The following is a 12,517-nucleotide window of genomic DNA, read 5'->3' as shown; positions in this document are numbered from 1 at the left end:
AATTTACCCTTAAATATTTAATGTCACTATTGTATCTGAATTAGTATAATACAGAAATTATATTTTGAAGTAACATACATGTGACAATGAAAAAAAAAAAAAGCTTTTTTTTTTTTTTTTATAAAATCTTAAAATTAGTTCTTGATTAAGTCTTATGGTATGTATCAGTCACAACTTATGTGAACCAGCAGGTGCTCAGGTGAAGCTCTTCTCTCAGGAGTGCATAGAAATTTATGGGGTAGTGCTAAATGTGGAAATCAGATTCATTTTCTCAGTTTCATAGCATATGTGGTATCTGTCCAATGATTATATTTATACTACCAAATGGACATACTGTATACATACGCTGAGTGGGCTGATAGTGCATTGAAAATAACACAAATGGCTTTCTCATGTCTAGGCCCTCCCTCTGATATGCAAAATATTATGTGACCTTAAATCCAAAGTGAAAACAACAGAGTGAAATCTGATTAAAACATATGAAGTAGCTAAAACACAAACATTTTGATATGAGGGAAACTGATATTTTGCTAGGTTTTCATTTGCTTATTATTTGGAAGATAAAGAAAAAAAAATAGCACCCTAGATAAAGGGTATGTAAAAGAGGAAAAGAAAATGAAAGGATGATTAGAGGAAGCAAAAAACACCCATAGCCAAGGGCCCTTCTCAAGCAAAAGTCCTATGAAAATGAATGGATTTGTTTACCTATTTCCCATAAGCTCTTAAGTAGTCATTTATTTGACTGCAGAGCATTAACTAAGTACAATATGGGTTTTCATTGCTACCAGCTCAGCAAAACATCACATAATACTGACTTTACCATCACTTTGCACTCTGACTACATTGAAAGCAACATATTTGGGACAAAATGCTCATCATTATAAACCTTTCTCAAAATGGTGAATAAACAAGTTCTATACTGAAAACAATAACTAAAGCAAAAACCCTATCAATATTAGAACACTTTCATTTTAAAATATGAAATACCTCAGTTATTTCATTGTACTCCCTTGGAGAGAAATGTTTAAATGACAAAATCCTTCGTGGATTTCAAAATTAACTGACTCTCCTGTTGGCAGTCAAAGCCCACAAGCCAGCTATTCTTTTCCATGAAAATAATCCCTCCATGTCCTGGAAGGAGAATGGTTGTACTGATGGAGATGAGTGTCAAAAGCCACTGGTGACTTCATTCCCCCTGTTAATTGATTGTAGTTAATCTTCTGAGAACTGTCCTACTTTCTCAGTTTCATAATAATTAGCTTCTGTATTACCTACTAGTATACACCAGTGACAGCAAGAACAAATAAAGTTTTTATGAACCTTGCATTAAATTTGAAAATCAGGCTGGGATGACTTTCTAGAAGGTATGGTGCAGACAATAAAAATTAAGTGGTGCTAATATAGCACTAACTAACTAACTAACTAACTAACTGTGTCTTCTGACAGAGAAGGAAATCATAGGACCTTAAAATTCTGCTAATCAAACAAACATTGTCAAAACTGAACAGAAAATGTAATAGTGAACTACTAGTGCAGAGAAGAAAAAAAAAAAAAGAGAGAAAAACTACCTTATATTAGTGAAACCAAGGGAAAACACCAGTAAAAATAAAGGTAAGCACAAGTAGTGAATCATAGCTGATGTCTGTGAAAACATCATACACTATTCATACTATTGACAATCATCCCGAATCATTTCAAAAGCAACTGTCATAAAGCTCCACTGCATGATGATTTCACATGACACTCACTTGAGGATAAATTAAAAATTATTAATTCATAACTTTTATACATCATACACAGTATTTTTGACTTTTAGAAGTCCATTGGTTTACTGCTTTAACTTTATACTGGAAAGGATGATAGAAGAAACCAACACAGCTGACAAAGCCAAGACTCTGAGGCCTGATTGTGTTTGTGCTTTCCTGAAGACTGTAGCAAGTGATTTCCCTTTCATAGGTCCCTGAAATGTAACAGGTAGAGAACTTCTCAGAGACCAAATTTTGTTAATGGCAATATGGAAGTGAGAAAATGTCAAAGATGAATGGAGATAATATTAAAAGTTGTCTCTCATCTTTCAGTTAGATTGTATATGAAGATTTGTTTTTCTTATCAAAGCTTCAGCAGGAGATGGTCTGTCAGTGTGCTTTTAAACCAGCTAAGAAGGTGTTCATACATGGAAGAAAACATTTAATTTATGTGACAGATGAATACATTCTCTTTCATAAAATCTTTGTATGCCATTTATTTCCTTATTATAGTTCATATTTTGCCAATCTCTAATAGCTTCACTTCAGGAAAGGTTTTCATTTCTCTCATCTTAATCAAAAGAGATGGTATTTTTTTTTAAGTCCTGTATTACAAAAAATTGTTCGTTGCACTTAAAACAGAAATAATGGAAAATATGTTAAATGCTATGTTGAGCAGACTGTTACCATATTTTTTCTGCGTAGAGTAGCAATGCTCAGATCTATTGACTCTCAGCACATAAACCAAAACCCATGTGAGCTTTTAATCTTCTCTTAGTTCATCTGGAAAGGATCATTATACCAATATGGGGAAAAAATGTATTTCTTGGACAACTTCTTTTGGACTTAACATAATATGTGTAAATTTCTAATAAGGCATTCATAACTCAATCCCATAATATAGGAATCCAGCTGCACACTTGAATTGCTATTGAATTGTCTGAAGCTAATTTTCATTTGTCTTAAGTATGACAGGAAGAGCAGGCTTCAAAGTTTTAGAAGCAGAGTAAGTTGAATCAAAATTCCATTCTCAAGTGTTTCTGATTTGAAGATTAGATCAAACACCTATCTGTGTATCATATTCAGTCAGACCAATATCTTCTTACAAGTCTAGAAACTGAGATCATTTTGTAGTGTCGATTAAAATCTTTATGTGTGACAAAGTCTTTTCCTAAGTGATCTCTGTGATCAATTTAAAGAATCTCCCACTGAAAGTTGCAAAGGCACACCAAGAGATATGCGTCTCCATGGATGCTACTTGGTAAATTTAAGTAAAATATGATTTTTCATCCCAGTATGATCATTCCATACAAGTAATGGGTCCTGGGAAGTCAAGACAGAGATTTGCAATAGTAACCGGTTAAATGCCAAGAATGCCATATATAGCATCATTACATTCTCTAACATCACAAAAAATCAGAATGATAATACAAAAATGTTTCTATTGGAGTAGCATTTCACAGGATAACTTTTTTCATACTATATTGAATCATGGAAAGACACTGCACTTCTGTGAGTCAACCATCTCTGGAATTTGGTTTTAAGACCCTCTGCCTCCAGTAAACAACCATGTATTCACATATATTTACCAGGAACCTTATACCTGCTTCTACTCAAAGAACAATTAGAAAAATCTTCTAGCAATGTTCAAAGAGTTCAAAGCATTATGACTGGCAGACCAAGAAATTCTTAGAAGTGGTCAAATAGCATGCAAGATCATTTCCAATTCTTCATCTGTAACACATCCTGTGGAGTCTAGGCTAGTCTCTTTGGATTTAAAAGTCCTGGTTTAGCTGCACACTTGCATTAATTCCCTGTGTCTGAATTTTGCAAGGCAGGTAGGAGATGTGAGGCAGTCTTCTTTTCAGCTTTTGCTTAGAATATGCTTAGACTGCTGAAGCATCTATTGCTCCATCTGTGCCAAGGAGATAGGAAAGGAAAAAAAAGCAAAAAACAAAAAACCAAAACCAAAACCAAAACAGCTAGCAAGGAAGTGGATACGCTATAGTCCAGATTGTTCAGCCTGGTTTTATGTATGTTTCTGCACAGATGTAACTTTGTAGTAAATCTGGGCACTTGAAACTTGCAGCAAAACATGCCCTGAATTTCACAGGGTAAGAAACCATGATTGTTTGTATTCTGACAAACTTAAACTAGTTCTGAAGTGGGAGTAGTGTCCGTTGTTATGAACAGGACACTGCCCTGAGTGGACCATTCACTTCCAACAGGATTGCACCCTTCAACAACTTGCTTTAAAACTTGGTCTCACATTTTCATTTCCGGCTTTTGCATACTGTGTTCACAAGGGACAGAGCGGTGAAAAATAAGATCACTCACTCTGCTGAATATGGTTTTAGTGGCAAATTCAGACATTTTCTTTCACACCATCTTTAACCAGAGTGTAATCAGAACCAACTGCAAGTCTTGTTTTTCTCCGCCAATGTAAACAGGCTTCCGAGTTTAGAAAGCTGGACTGGGTGCTGGGGCAGCAGCCTTGCCCTTTGCCAGTTCTAGAGATTTGAAATTATCCTGAGCTGCAACTGGAGTGAGAAGAAACATAAGGCATGCTGAAAACCCATGGACCACAATCACAGAGAAAACCTACCATAAAAGGTTTAGCTTAGGAGAAAATCATAAAATCCCTGGATCTTCTACACAGCGCAGATTGGCACCATCACTGTTTGCCGTCATTTCACCACTGAGTCCAGCAGTGTTACTCAGCTTCCAACAGTCTTTTGAGAGAGAGTAATATTATGGCCTTGAGCACTTCTGGCTCTGAAGTGGAATGCAAATTTTGATAACCTTCTGGCAATGGACATAACATGCCCTTTCCCATGTGGGCAGTGAGAGCTTCGTACAGTTTGAGCTGTAGACACTTCCAGATGGCAAATCTTCAGATGCTCCTGATTTCTAAGATAAACTGGATCAGTGTGCTGCTATGACAATTGTGGCTTGCATGACTGTGAAACTGGAGAGTGCATCTAGCTTATCATCCAGTGGTCAATGTGTAACACAGATGTGTTTTAGCCCACCAGTTCACCAGCAGAAAGACCAGAAGCACTTGTGAAATGCACATCTTCAGCTGGCTTCTGGCCAGCAAGTCTGAGCTGACCTGCTCAGTATTACTGAGGGAAGGTGAGGACCTTCAAGTCTCTGCTCTGCTTGTGCTGTTGTGACTGTGCCCTTTGCCTTGAACGCTCTGCTAGTGAGGGATTTATGGATCCTGATAAACAGCAACAGAAACTGATGAAAATAGGTAGAACAGAAGCATATAGAGAAGGGCAATACGGGCAATGCATTTGATTTTCAGTCCAAGGGACAAAAGGAGGACATTGACTAGGAGCTGACCTCTCCATAAAAATGTAATTGGTGTCCCTGGCAGCCTGGGTGAAGGGTCTCTGCTTGCTGTCACCTCCACTGCTGGTGGGACAGTCCTGCAGCCAAATGCAGACACCTCCTCTAGCATGTCCTCAAGAGGGTCATGTCAATGGGAGTTTATCAGCTGGTCAAACTTGCTCATTTCTACTACCAGCTAGAGCTATATAAATGTTTTCAACTCTTTTCTAGAAAAACAGATGAGAATTATTACAGAATAGAAGAAAACTAATAGAGAATAGAAGAGGCACTGCACAGACGCTCTTTTCATCGTGGTTGTTCACTAAAATACCAGTCACCCTTTTTATTTGTGGGTGGGGAAAGGAGGAAAGAAAATAAGTGTTTGTTTTTTTGTTTTGTTTTGTTTTTTTTGCATTAAGATGTTTAAAATATTAAAGATCCTTCACTATCCCCATTATTTCTCAACATTAACATTCAATGTTGTTTAAAAAAAAAAAAAAGAAAAGCCCAAATGGAAACTCTTCAAAGGGAAAGAGAATGTAAAAACAAATACATTGATGCAGGTTCCTCTCTTATCAGTTTTGAATTACAGTGACATGCTAGTAAGCACTGTTGAAATATTGAAGAAAACTGCATACCTCATTTGAAGTCTAAGCAGATGTTTTAATCAAGTATGGTGGAATTTTTAACACTATCATTCATTAATAGGGTGTCAGTTTTATGTCTCACATCCGAACGACAGCCGGCTCATTGCAGAGCACTGTTACTCATGTGCCAGGGCTGCTCTCTGGCCTAGCCTTCTGATCTGTGCTGTGTCTGTGCCTGCTGATTTCCAAAAGCGCAGAAGGCAATTCATGAGGAAACAAAGCGGCATGGTTTTAATGAAAGGGGATTAAAGATTCTGGGTCAGGCAATCAGAGCAAAAAGGGGTCCCTCCTGATTTTGATGAAGTTTCTGGGAGCTAAGTGGTGCAATAAAGAATGACTTCTACAATTGCCTCTCTCTCTTATCATTAGATTAATGTTGAAAAAAGTGACACTTTAAAAGGTTTATTGCCATGCTTAGAGCTGTAGTGCTGCTGCTAAGTGGATGCTTTTCTTGCTGAATGAGCAATGCAACATGGAAACTCATGTTGCTTCCTTTCCAAATTGCAGGTTTATATCCATTTATAGTTCTAATTCTAGGCCATTATTGGAAATAGAGGATTGTCTTTCCTCCTCCTCCCTGCCACATTTCATTTTCCGTGACTTCTATGACATTAACAGTTCTGAGTCAAAAATTGAGTCTTCTTATACTTAATGTAAAGAAGTCTTTTCAGATTGCATCTGCATTTCATTGTCTCACTATAGGGATGGATCTTGTTCACACACATTTAAATGGAGAGATATGCTGCATGTTTTCTCTTTATAAACCCTCCCTTCCTGATTATTCATCTAAAAAAGATGAATCCCATTTCAATTCTCTCTCCCAAGAAGCATGAGGTTTAATAAACTCTTTTCTAATGTTTTTATGCTTCAGAAGTATATCTTTCACATCACATTTCTAGAGAGATTTTTATTCAAGCAACTTTTGCATTGAAAGGTTGACGAGAAGAATTTTGGTTCAAAGCAGTTCTGTCTTGTGATCACAATTCTCTTTAATGTTGGCAGCAAAATTTTACTGCTCATGTCTTAAACCTATATGAAATATGGGCAGTAAGTGTTAAAAAATGACTACGCTTGGAGCCCAGCTCAACAGTGACTATGAATGAAGCACAGGAATGAAAAAAAATCCAAACTATGCAATATCATAATTGCAAAATCTATAATTAGATATAAGACAGATATCCTCCAGGCAATATAATATGCTGGCAGAATGCAATTTTTCTTCTAGGGCTGTTAAAACACATTTCAAAAACAGTTCGATTTCTATTCCATATGTAAAATGTACTTCTGTTTCTTAACTATACCCATAGTTGTAGAAAGTTGGTTTATACCATCTTTGTCTCCTATTCAGCAAGGTCTGAGTTTTCTTGAAGGGTGGAAACAGGGAGGAGTATTGGTAGTGACTGGAGGAGAATCAGTGGAAATCTCCATGTTGAACTCAATAGAGATAAAGAAGTTATATTCAAGAGAAGAAAAAAAATGTTTTTGGTAACTCTCATATCTAAGAGCAAGTGTGTAACTTCAAGCAAGCAAGTTTTATTTTAAGCTTAGGGAAACAACTTATTTTCATAGTAAGGAGCATAATTACATGCTCAATAACACTGGAGCAGAAATAGTACTTAATAGTTCTGAAGCAGAAAACAACAATAAACACAAAACCACATCTGTCTCCCAGTGATTCATTCAGGTGAGTAGGTAGAGTCCTGTATGGTTTAAAAATGCTACTCACAAAACAGAATGACAGTACCTCTCAGTTCTATAGCTTCGTGTACCAAACAGGTTGGTTAAAGAAAAGACAGAAAAAATTACTGTTATCATTTTGAGATGAAGAAGAAATGGGCCAAATTTTTTTTTTTTTCTTTTTTTTTGGTAACACTTTGTTCTTCCTGTGCTGTACAGGAAAAAAAGATGCCCCTATCTCTTTCAAGTTTTGATTTTTTTTTTTTCCCCTCTGATTTATTCATGTTACTCCCTCCCATGTTTTCTCATGGGAATATAGGAATCTAATTCAAGATCCTACCATTTCAGGGCAGTAAATGCACACACATACTTGAGAATAAGCATGATAACATTTCCAGTGATGAAGATATGCAGTCCTTATATCTACATCTGTCCAGCCCCTGTCTCACATGCTGTAGAAACCTATTCTTCGACTCTTAATGGCATTGACACAGCTTGAAAACTTTGATGGCTTGCAGGGAATGATAAAAACCCCACAGAGAGAAAACAGCTCTCACAAGGCATTAACATCAAAAATCTTTTACATAGTTCAAATGTATTCACTTAAGTCAATCAGCTATGGACATGTTAAAGACAGTTTACTGATAACTCATAAAACAAAACAAAACAAAACATGGGGTTAATATATGCAAATTATCACTAAAAGTTTTTGGGTTTAATTTTTTTTTAACGATGCTTAGGCATCTTACAAAAATCATTGAAGTCAGTGCAAAGTTCTTTCCTAAGTAATGCATCTTACCTAAGTCATTCAATCCAAGTGAAATCCCTCCTCCCCCAGTAACATTTTGGACCTCATTCAAGTTTAGCGTAGGAGTAAGCATAGTATGGATGCAGTGAGTTTATGAAAAGCACAGATTTTTTCTTTCTTTTTGAAAGAAGTCACAAAATCCAACAAAAGTTAAGTGTTAAGTTTGGGATATTAAAAGCCAGTTTACACCACCAGCTGTCTTTCTAATCTTGCTGAAATTAAGCTTCCTCAGTTTATTTTATGCTGGGTTCCCTCCCCACACCTGTGAAGTATGAGGGATATTCTCCTAGCAGTACCGCTGCAATCCATTAAGTAGCTTGAGGTGCTCAATGGTGACTGTCCACAGTGGAATAGAGCTCCAGTAACAAGACAAGTAGTTTTCTCCATTCTTAAAATGAGGGAAAGGAAATAGCACAGCTGATAAGGTCTTAAAACACCATCACTCCCTCCCCTCCAAAAAGGTGAGAACTAACTTGTCTGAAATTAGAGTTCTCCATTAGTGATGGGGTAAGTGGATCTCATACCCTGTGTTCACTGTAACCTGATGAGGTGCCATCTCTATGTGTACATCTTTCTGCCAATTCCCCTCACAGCTCAAAGCTTAATGGGCCATTCAGGAGCTAGACTGCTCTTCACTGGTCCTACAAATAATAATTTCTAAAAGCCTGGTACTTTTATCCACAGGTATTCCCCTCTCTATAGCCTGATAATTCACCTCTAATTACTGCTGCATGAACACCACCATTCTCTTAGGCTCAATTCTATATCCTTTCTCCTTTGTGTTATTCTGTACATCAGAAAATCAATAGATGGCTAAGGCAAGCTCTCCCACAGCTCTGCCTCCCCAGTTTTATCCCTCCTTAGCAATTCTAATGCTAGCTTCTCCCTCCTTTCCCCACTTTTTGAAAGTAACCATTTTTGTTCCCTGTACCTGATCTCATTTCAGGTGTTTAGTGAATGCCCTTGAATTTAACTCCTCTGTGGTCATGCAGGATTTCAAAATCCTGCCACAGATTTTAAAGTCCCAATTGCTGCAGAAATGGTGATGTTATCGCACCATTTGCCTCCCGTTACATTGTGTCAGTTCTCACAAATGAAAATGAGATTTATACTGATGTAATTCAGTGTATAGCTTGTCTATGATTTTCATTACAATACTAGAAATAGATGGCAAAAATGACCAGCAAAATTGTGATTGTAAAATGTCTAGTTATAGATAAAAAGGACATTTCAGACAATGAGATATTTCTTATTAATCCTTAATAAGAGGGGGAAAGGTAAAAATGAAATCAGATGTATAAATTCATTGTAAAGTAATATTGATTGTTTATTTTGAAAAGTCAAATGGTTCTTTTATGCATACTAATTTTTAGCAGCCATGGGTTAAGGCCAACAGCCCTAAAAATAAGCTGTTGACAATGTCAATTTTGAAAAATGTAAATTTCTAAAAAAATCCGCCAAATAAACCAAGCTCACCTTTTCATATTGGGGAGCCTTAAATTAACAAATAACTAACATACATTATTCAAGCAATAAAGCTCAAGTTCTGGTCAATGGTCTTATGATGTTTGTCTTTTGTGTGTGTGTGTGTGCAATTTTTCCTAGGATGTGTTTGTATGTCTTCTGCTAATAACTATTAATAGATTGGATAATGAAGAAACAATTCTGATACGTTTGTATATGGATAAAGCAAGCTTTATCCTACTGCTAGAACATCTTGGATAAGGCTTTCTATGTAAGACTAGTACAAGGAGTAATTACCCGCTTGAGAGAATATCTGAAATCAGGTTTCCAGCACACCGGCTGTATCCCATTATTTCCTCTAGCACTTTGCAGACATGTCTTTTGTGTCAATGCACTCTGCTCAAACAAGTAAGATTGCACTGAAGCTTGTCATCTTGCCTGAAAGGTCAAGATCTTGGCACCGTGAGATGGGCAAGCCCAGATCAAGCTGTAAACATCCTCTGTCAGCTCTGTAGGGGGAGCAGCCTAGCACCTTGCAGATGGAGTCTTCATCAAGACACTGGAGTTGGTCAAGACACTGGACTTGGTGTCATTAAGACACTGGAGTTGGTGTCCTCAAGACACCTCTTGGTCCTAGCTGTGAATAAACAGCCTGAAAAGTGCCTCTCCCCCCAGGCTGTTAGCTGCAGATGACAGTGACCACTTCATTTCCAGCTAGTTTACCAGTTCTCAGGGAGAAAACACATTTCTATTTTTTAGCTGGGCAGATAAATTAAAATAGTATTTGTAGAGTTGGGGTTTTAAAGTTATTATAAGAAAATATAAAAAGCATAATAATAATAGAAGAAAAAATACCCAAGAAGAAATCCTACACAATAGAGAACAAGAGAGAAACTGTGAAGAGGAAAACATCAGTCAATACTGAAATAATAAATGTAACTAAATCAAATAAAAACTGTAAAAGTGCAGTCTCAGTAATGAATAGCAGAGATACTTTGCAATACTGAGGATGAAACAACAGTATTATTTGGAACTGATCTATTCTTCATCCTGGTAAAATGTTAGGGTGTTTTATTGAAGTGGGAAGTCTGTTATTTTTCTGATCACAGCCAGATATTAGATTCCTGACCAAGAGCTTCCAAACTCATGGTAAGTGCTGGATGTCTCATTTCTGGATATCCAACTTTAGACACATCCTTTGGACTGTTTTAATAAAATTACAGAGTAAACATATTTTGAAAATAAATTATTTTCAAGAGCCTCCATTTTTGAACACAGAAATTAAAGTGGCTGAAAACACCAAATATCTGTTCTGAAATGTGTCCCAAGCCTTAAGGGGCAGTTCATCGCTTGTCAACTGCATGCAACTTACAGCTGGGAAACAAAGTCCTTTCTGCTACTGAAATCAAAGCAAACTAAAAAGCCAAGCACCAGTTGTTCATTTATTTGTTCTTACTGTAAATACTTAACCAAGTTTTTTTTTTTCCTTACACCTAAATGGATATTCTTTAGCAATGATGACAGTTATGACCCAGATAAAATAAATAAATGTTTCCTCATCACCCAGAGAAGATTTGCTGTTTTAATAATGGAAGCTCCTATTCTATAAAATTAGCATTTTAAGTATACATCCTAGTGTATTCTTACATGGGTCACTAAAATGTCAAACACTGAAAGTAATAAACTTTGGTATATTAACTTTTACTGTTAAGAATAAGGACACTAATTTGTCAAAACAGTCTTTAATGAGAGAGAAAGGTAGTCTCTGTTTTTTTTTTTTTTTTTTTTTTTTTTTTTTTTTTTTAACATTAAACATCTTACGAGCATTTCATTTCGGAAGAATAGGGATGTTATTTTGCTAACTTGTCCTCAGCTTTCCATCTACCTCAAATTCTACCTGTAGGTTCAGCTGGGTGGAAGACAGCAGCTGCTCTTCACTTGCCCTTTCCAACACCAAAGAAAAAACATTTCTGCATACGTTATATGGCAAAGAATATTTTGTGAATTACTCAGAAGTGGCCACATATCACTGGCAGTGAATAATCTTTATATGGCTGAAATCTGAAAAGCAATTTCTATCTGTAGCCATTTTTATTTTTAGCTCTGCACCTTTTGCTGGGTTTTGAGTACATTGCAGTCTTTTAGAATTACAGTTCTTATAAAGCTGCATTTTCATTTTAATGTCCTTTCTTCTTAAGACCGATGAAAGGAAATGCTAGCAAGAGCCAATTTGTCCCACAAAGAGAGCCTATAGTCTTGATTAAATTCATCAGATGAATATTAAATACAAGGTGGAGTGGATACTTGTCTGAAGGCTTCCACAAAAACCTTACTGCAGCATCTAATCCTGTTTTATAGTATGGTGTGCCTCCCATTTCAGTAAGCAACTGTTCAAAGTACTGCTCATAGATCCTGCCACACCGCTGTTTCAGACTGGGTGCAGCTTTGGTTTCAGAAGGTGACACGAGGCCCAAAGCCACCAGCTGTCTCTGTGTGGTCTACCCAGGTCCTGATACAGCAGGCCTAGGCCAGACACAGACCTGGGAGCACCCTGGGAGCACATTCACGGCACCCCAGGCTACTCACATCCAGCCCACAATATCCCATAGAAATGGCTGTAAGAAAAGCCAATGTCACCCAGAGCGGCAGCCCCAAACCAGGTATGGGGACAGGCATGGCTTCTGGGCTACTTTCACCTCTGGGTTGTTACAAGAGGAAAGTGAAGGTCACTCTTTCCACTTGAGTCTTTAAAGGTATGGATGAACCGACATTGCATATTTTGAGATAGCAGCTGAGGAAAGAGGATAGACTGGTAGAAGAGAAAACACTTGTAGTACAAT

This window comes from Netta rufina, assembly GCF_964035555.1.
Source record: "Netta rufina genome assembly, chromosome: 5".
In the NCBI taxonomy this organism is placed as follows: Eukaryota; Metazoa; Chordata; class Aves; order Anseriformes; family Anatidae; genus Netta; species Netta rufina.
Note: the sequence above shows the minus strand (reverse complement) of the source record.